Here is a 6,415-nt window from a genome sequence, read left to right on the forward strand (position 1 = left end):
TGCTCCAGGGAAAACAGCCCCAGCCTGTTCAGCCTCTCCCTACAGCTCAAATCTTCCAACCCTGACAACATCCTCGTAAATCTTTTCTGCACCCTTTTCAAGCGTCTATATATATTTGGTTTATATATATATTATATATATATATACATACACACAGTACATACTCACATACATACACACAATCAGTTCTGAAAAAGCCATACCAGACTCGTTATGCTACTTCTGTACCTCCACAGATGCTGCCAGACCTCCAGCTTCTCCAGCATTCTGTGTTTGTGTCAGATTTCTAACACCTGCAGCATTTTGCTTTCATTCGAGTGTCTAATTCAATGCCATTTCGCTTCTCGGGCCTGCCAGTGTGTTTGTGTGTGCGTGTATATATACATATATATGGTTATGTCCGGCTGTGTCTGTATTCTTGGTTATGCCGTGTGCGTATGGGTGTATATGGCTGTGCGAGAGATTCTAGCTGTGTCCAAGTTTGGGTATATATATATATATATGTGCCTGATGGCCAGTGTGTGTCTGTATCCGTGAGTATGTATGTGCCTGAGTCTACCTGGCTGTGGGAGACAGTGAGGACTGCAGATGCTGGAGATCAGAGTTGAGAGAGTGGTGCTGGAAAAGCACAGCTGGTCAGGCAGCATCCGTGGACGAGGAGAATCGACATTTCGGACCGGAGCCCTTCATCCAGGTTTCTTGGTCGATTTTCCTGTTCCTCGGATGCTGCTTTACCTGACAGTGCCGAGTGTGTAATTGTGCTCCTGGCCGTGCTGTCCAGTGTGTGTCTGTCTGGACCTGGGTATATGCATGTGCCTGTGTACAGTGTGTCTGTCCTTTGGCCATGTCCAGTACCTCTGTGTATAAAAACGTACAAACCAGTTTAGCATTACCATTTGCTCTGAGACAAACAAGAAGTTTTCCTCCGAAATAATGTTGGCAAGTGCTCGCCTCCGAGTGAACTACAACGGGGGGGGGGGGGGGGTGCAGATGGGATATTATTTAGGGTTCTCCTCAGCAACCCTCTCTCCCGCAATTCCACCCCTCCAGCCCTGGCACACTGTCCTTACCTTATCGTTCTGGGATCTTTGAAGTTGAAGATTCATTCTTTCACTGAGCGGAGTCTTCGGGAATCATCCCCTTCCGTTTGTCTTGGGAGAAGTGATGGGTATCGGGTTGAGGCTTTATCCTGGGACTGGACAGTGTGGAGAGCAATAAAACGTTTCCCCCCTCGACCTAATCTGTTCAGAACCAATATTTCTCTCTCTGTGTTTATTTTTTTAAGAGGGGGGTTTCCTGGTCTGGAGATTGTGGTCACATACACAGGGTGAGTTTCATTGGAATCCGCGGTGAGGATTTTCTTTCTCTCTTTCTCTCTGTGTTCAGCAGCAGTTTGAGGTTCCCCTGTCTTTGCCAATTAACCCGCAGTTCGAGCAGCTCTCTGCGGAGCGTCCTGTTTTGACCGACAGTGGATGAGATTCCCCAGCCCGCGATTGTGACGGACACGGCGCTTGGTCCCAAACTCAGGAGATGCTCCACATTCCAGCCTCTCGCCGGAGTTTCGGGAAGAGTTCCTGCTTATCAGACGTGCAACAGTTTGAGCCCCGCCCGCTGACAAACTGCAGCTGCACCAGCATGAGAACAAGACATGAACAGCCCCAAAGGTGGGGCCAAATTCAGGGAAACATTCAATCCATTGATCAGCTAGCCGTGCTTCCTCATCGGAAAGGATCGATTTACAGGCACAATTGATAAACTCAGGAAGCCACTTACTGTTGGAATCTGCGGTGTCTGAAAAAGAGCGGTGACGGAATGATCAACTGTCTTAAAACTGTCTTATTTTTCCTGCCGATTAAACTATGCTGGGAATGCTATGTTAGGACATAGGTATAAAACTCATTCTACACTTTAAAAACATTTAATTGCCTGTCTAAAATGCTTTGGGGTGTACTGAGGGAATGATGTGGAGGTGCCGGTCTTGGACTGGGGTTGACAAAGTTAAAAATCACACAACACCAGGTTATCGCCCAACATGTTTACTTGGAAGCACTAGCTTTCAGAGCGCTGTTCCTTCATCAAGTGGATGTGGAGCAGGATCATAAGAATTTATAGCAAAAGATCACAGTGTCATGCATGCAACTGGTACGTTACGTCTTATGTATATAGTCAATCTACAAAGTACGATGTATGGGAAAATAAAACAGTGTAGGTACTGGAAATCTGAAATGAAAACAGAAATGCTAGAAATACTCAATGTGCCTAACAACATCTGGGAGAAACAGAGCTAACATTTTAAGCAGCTGACCTTTCAACCAGTTAAATAGATAAAGTTTATACAATGTACAATATAGTGGATACAGACACATGCACATAATGAGAATATGTAAGTATATGTACATGTGTTCTCACTGAATACTTTAGGATCATTATTATCAATCCTGCAACTTTTGTAGCATTGTTTCTAAAAGCATGCATTCCTGGAAGTTGCCTCCCACTATGAGATTTTTAAAATCTATTCATCAATTGCATAATGCATCAATTGATTGTAAAGTACTTTGTGATATCTCATCGATGTGATAAGGTGGTTCAGAAATGACAACTATTTTTCTTTGCCAGATACTGTAAAGTTCAAACTCATGTACACAATAACCTTTCTTATTTTCTATGTGTTTTTGTCTCCTTTTATTGTGACAATTTAGCCTTGTTAAGAGTCTTTAAATAATTTCTCCACAGCAAATAATTTTAAAGAACTTACAGTCATAGAGATGTACAGCACAGACACAGATCCTTTGGTCCAACTCGTCCATGCTGACCAGATTTCTTAAATTAATCTAGTATCATTTGTAAGCATTTGGCCATATCCCTCTAAACCTTTCCTTTTGTGTACTCATCTATTTAAGTGTTATAATTGTACCAGCCTCTGGAGCAGTTGCACGGGTAGACGAATTGCAAAGAAAATACCTTTTAAGTGTTGTAATCATATTCAGCTCTACCACTTTTTCTAAAAACTCATTCCATAAATACACCACTCTCTGAATGAAAAAGTTGCCCCTTAGATCTCTTTTTATTTTTTCACCTCTCACTTTAAAACCTATGCCCTCTAGTTTTGCTTTCCCCACCTTGAGGAAAAGACCTTTGTCTATTTACCTATCCCTGCCCCTTATGATTTTGTAAACCTCCGTGAGGTCATGCCTCAGCCTCTGATGCTCCAGGGAAAACAGCTCCAGCCTATTCAGCCTCTCCCTATAGCTCAAGCCTTCTAAACTTGGCAACATCCTTGTAAATCTTTTCTGAATCTTTTCAAGTTACCCAACAACTTGAGCATCAATTATTTTTGCATTTTAATTTTATTATTATTATTATACTCTGACTCACTTGTATTTTGTTCAGTCTTATATGAGTGTCCTCCTCTCCTCTTCATTTATCTGTTTCGCTCTATTGAACATCATTTTGGGCTATATAGAGTCATAATGTCATAGAGATGTACAGTACAGAAACAGACCCTTCCGTCGAACTTGTCCTTGCCGATCAGATATCCTAAAGTAATCTAATCCCATTTGCCAGCACTTGGCCAATATCTCTCTAAACCCCTCCTATTCAAATACCCATCCAGATGCCATTTAAATTTGTAATTGTACCAGCTTCCACCACTTCCTCTGGCAGCTCATTCCATACACACACCACCCTCTGTGTGAAAAAGTTGCCACTTAGGTTTCTTTTAAATCATTCCCTACTCACCTTAAACCTATGGCCTCTAGTTCTACATTCCCCCACCCCAGGGAAAAGACCTTGTCTATTTACCCTATCCTTGCCCTCATGATTTTATAAACCTCTGTAATGTCATTCATCAATTTCCTTCAAATCATGTTGCTCTTCAAATTTTTTTAGTTCCTACACGTCTGACGTGGGTCTAAGTAACAGTTGCTTTTGATAGTTCTTCCTTGTTCAGTAGCATTGATAGCTTTAATGTCTCCTCTGGCCTCAGTTAGAATTTCCAGTCTTGCTTCTTGAACGCGACCTGCTTTAGAAACTTAGTATCTCTGTAGTTCGAAATATTCCTTGGCCAAGTCTCAATTCTCAGTGAAGCAACAAACCTCTTCCAGACAGAGAAAGACAACCCAAGTCAGCTGCCAGCCCTGGAAAAGATTTTTCCACCATTTGTCTTTAACTAATATCAGCTGAAAGATTTTTCTTATTTTTATGCTTTAATATCTTTCTGTTACAAAACATAATGCAATTACAGTCGACACTTAGAGATTAGCCACCTGCCGGGGAGTGCGAACAGTTTAAATTGCAACTAAAAAGGGTAAAAGGATTGATTGAGAAGGGGAAAGCAGAGTATACAAATAAGTTTGTGGGGAACGTACAAGTTGATTATAAAAGTTTCTGTCACTGTGTGAAAAGAAAAGGATTAGTGAAGACGAATGTGGGTCCCATACAGTTAGAAATAGGGGAGATTATCATAAGGAACAAACAGGACAATTAAATACATGTTTCGTTTCTGTCTTCACAATGGAGGATACAAGTAACATTCCAAAAATGTTGGGGACAATAGGATCCAGTGAGATGGAGCAGATGAAGGAAAATCAGTTTTTGTACGGAAATAATGTTGGGGAGATTGATGGGATTAAAGGCTGATGAATTTACCAGGTCCTGGTAATCTACATCCCAGAGCACTTAAGAAAAGACCTTAGAAGTAACGGATGCATTGGTAGTTATCTTCCAAGATTCTATAGGCTCTGAAGCAATTCCTCTGGTTTGGAGGATGATTCATGTAACCCCTCCTATTTTGAAAAGGAGGTTAGAGAAAAAAAAGGAATTATAGACCAATTAGGCTGGCATCAGTAGTAGGGAAAACGTGAAAGTCCATTATAAAAGATTTAATAGCAGAGCACTTAGAAAACTGTGACAGGTTTGGACAGAGTTGGTATGGATTTATGAAAGGATTTATGCTTGACAAATCCACTGGAATTCTTTAAGATTGGTTCTCATAGTGTTGATAAGAGGAAGCCAGCAGATGTGGTTTACCTGGACCTTCAGAAGGTTTTCGATAAGGTCCCATATAGAAGCTAACATGTAAAATTAAAGCACATGGGATTAGATGTAGTGTATTAAGAGGGATGGAAAACTGGCTGATACCAAAAGTAGGAAGAAACAGGTCATTTTCTGAGTGGCAGCCAGTAACTTGTGGGATTAGAGCTTGGACCCCAGCTATTCACAATATACATTAATAATTTATATGAGGAAACCAAACATAACATCTTCAAATTTGCAGAAGACACAAGACTGGGTTGGAGAGCGAATTGTGAGCAGGTGCAGAGAAGCTTCAATGTGATTTGGATAAGTTGAGTGAGTGCGCAAACACTATGAGATCCTCCCTTATTCTCCCAACTGATGTAGTCCTATCTGTCTCTATTTATGCATCAGTCCTGCCATTACAGGAATCAGCCTGGTAAACCTTTGTTGCACTCTCTCCATTGTCAAAACATCTTCAGGTAAGGAGACCAAAAATGCGCACAACACTCCAGGTATGGTCTCATTAAGGCCCTTTATTGCTGGAACAGCACAGCAGGTCAGGCAGCATCCAGGGAACAGGAGATTCGACGTTTCGGGCACAGGCCCTTCTTCAGTTTCCTGAAGAAGGGCCTGTGCCCGAAACGTCGAATCTCCTGTTCCCTGGATGCTGCCTGACCTGCTGTGCTGTTCCAGCAATAAAGTTTCAACTTTGATCTCCAGCATCTGCAGACCTCACTTTCTCCTCATTAAGGCCCTGTACATTTGCAGCAAGAAACCTTGCTCCTCCTCTTAAATCCTCTCATTATGAAAGCCAATATCCTATTTGCCTTTTTCTCTGCCTACTGCATTGCAAGCTCACCTTTAGCAACTGGTGTTGAAAGACACCCAGATTTCATTAAACCTCCCCCTTTCCCAATCTATTGCCATTCAGATAATAATCTACCTTCCTGTTTTTACTACCAAAGTACTACCTGTCATATACATTCACATTCACATACTGGATTTGGTTCTGGGTAACGAACCAGGCCAGGTGTTAGAATTAGAGGTAGGTGAGCACTTTGGGGACAGTGACCACAATTCGGTGACTTTTACTCTAGTGATGGAGAGGGATAAGTGTGCACTACAGGGCAAGAGTTATAGCTGGGGGCAGGGAAATTATGATGCGGTGAGGCATGACTTAGATGTGTGGCCTGGAAAAGTAATCTTCAAGGCAAGGGTGTAATTGATATGTGGAGCTTGTTCAAGGAGCAACTATTGAGTGTCCTTGATAAGTAAGTACCCGTCAGGCAGGGAGGAAAGGGTCATGTGAGGGAGCTGTGGTTTAATAAGGAATTGGAATCCCTTGTTAAATGGAAGAGGGCGGCCTATGTAAAGATGAGGCGTGAAGGTTCAATTGAGG

General features: G+C 42.1%; 1 protein-coding gene across 44 annotated transcripts in view; it reads right to left on the reverse strand.

Annotated features, from left to right (window-relative positions):
• LOC122554996 (adhesion G-protein coupled receptor G2-like) overlaps positions 1 to 1,735 on the reverse strand; it is a 226,179-nt gene extending 224,444 nt beyond the window's left edge. For all 44 annotated transcript variants that reach the window (XM_043700548.1, XM_043700549.1, XM_043700544.1 and 41 more), the window contains exon 1: positions 1,071 to 1,735. The gene's annotated coding sequence lies outside the window, so the exon portion shown is untranslated. The remainder of the gene's footprint in view (positions 1 to 1,070) is intronic.
• Positions 1,736 to 6,415: the final 4,680 nt, after the last annotated feature.

Source organism: Chiloscyllium plagiosum, chromosome 12 (genome assembly GCF_004010195.1).
Source record: "Chiloscyllium plagiosum isolate BGI_BamShark_2017 chromosome 12, ASM401019v2, whole genome shotgun sequence".
Taxonomy (NCBI): domain Eukaryota; kingdom Metazoa; phylum Chordata; class Chondrichthyes; order Orectolobiformes; family Hemiscylliidae; genus Chiloscyllium; species Chiloscyllium plagiosum.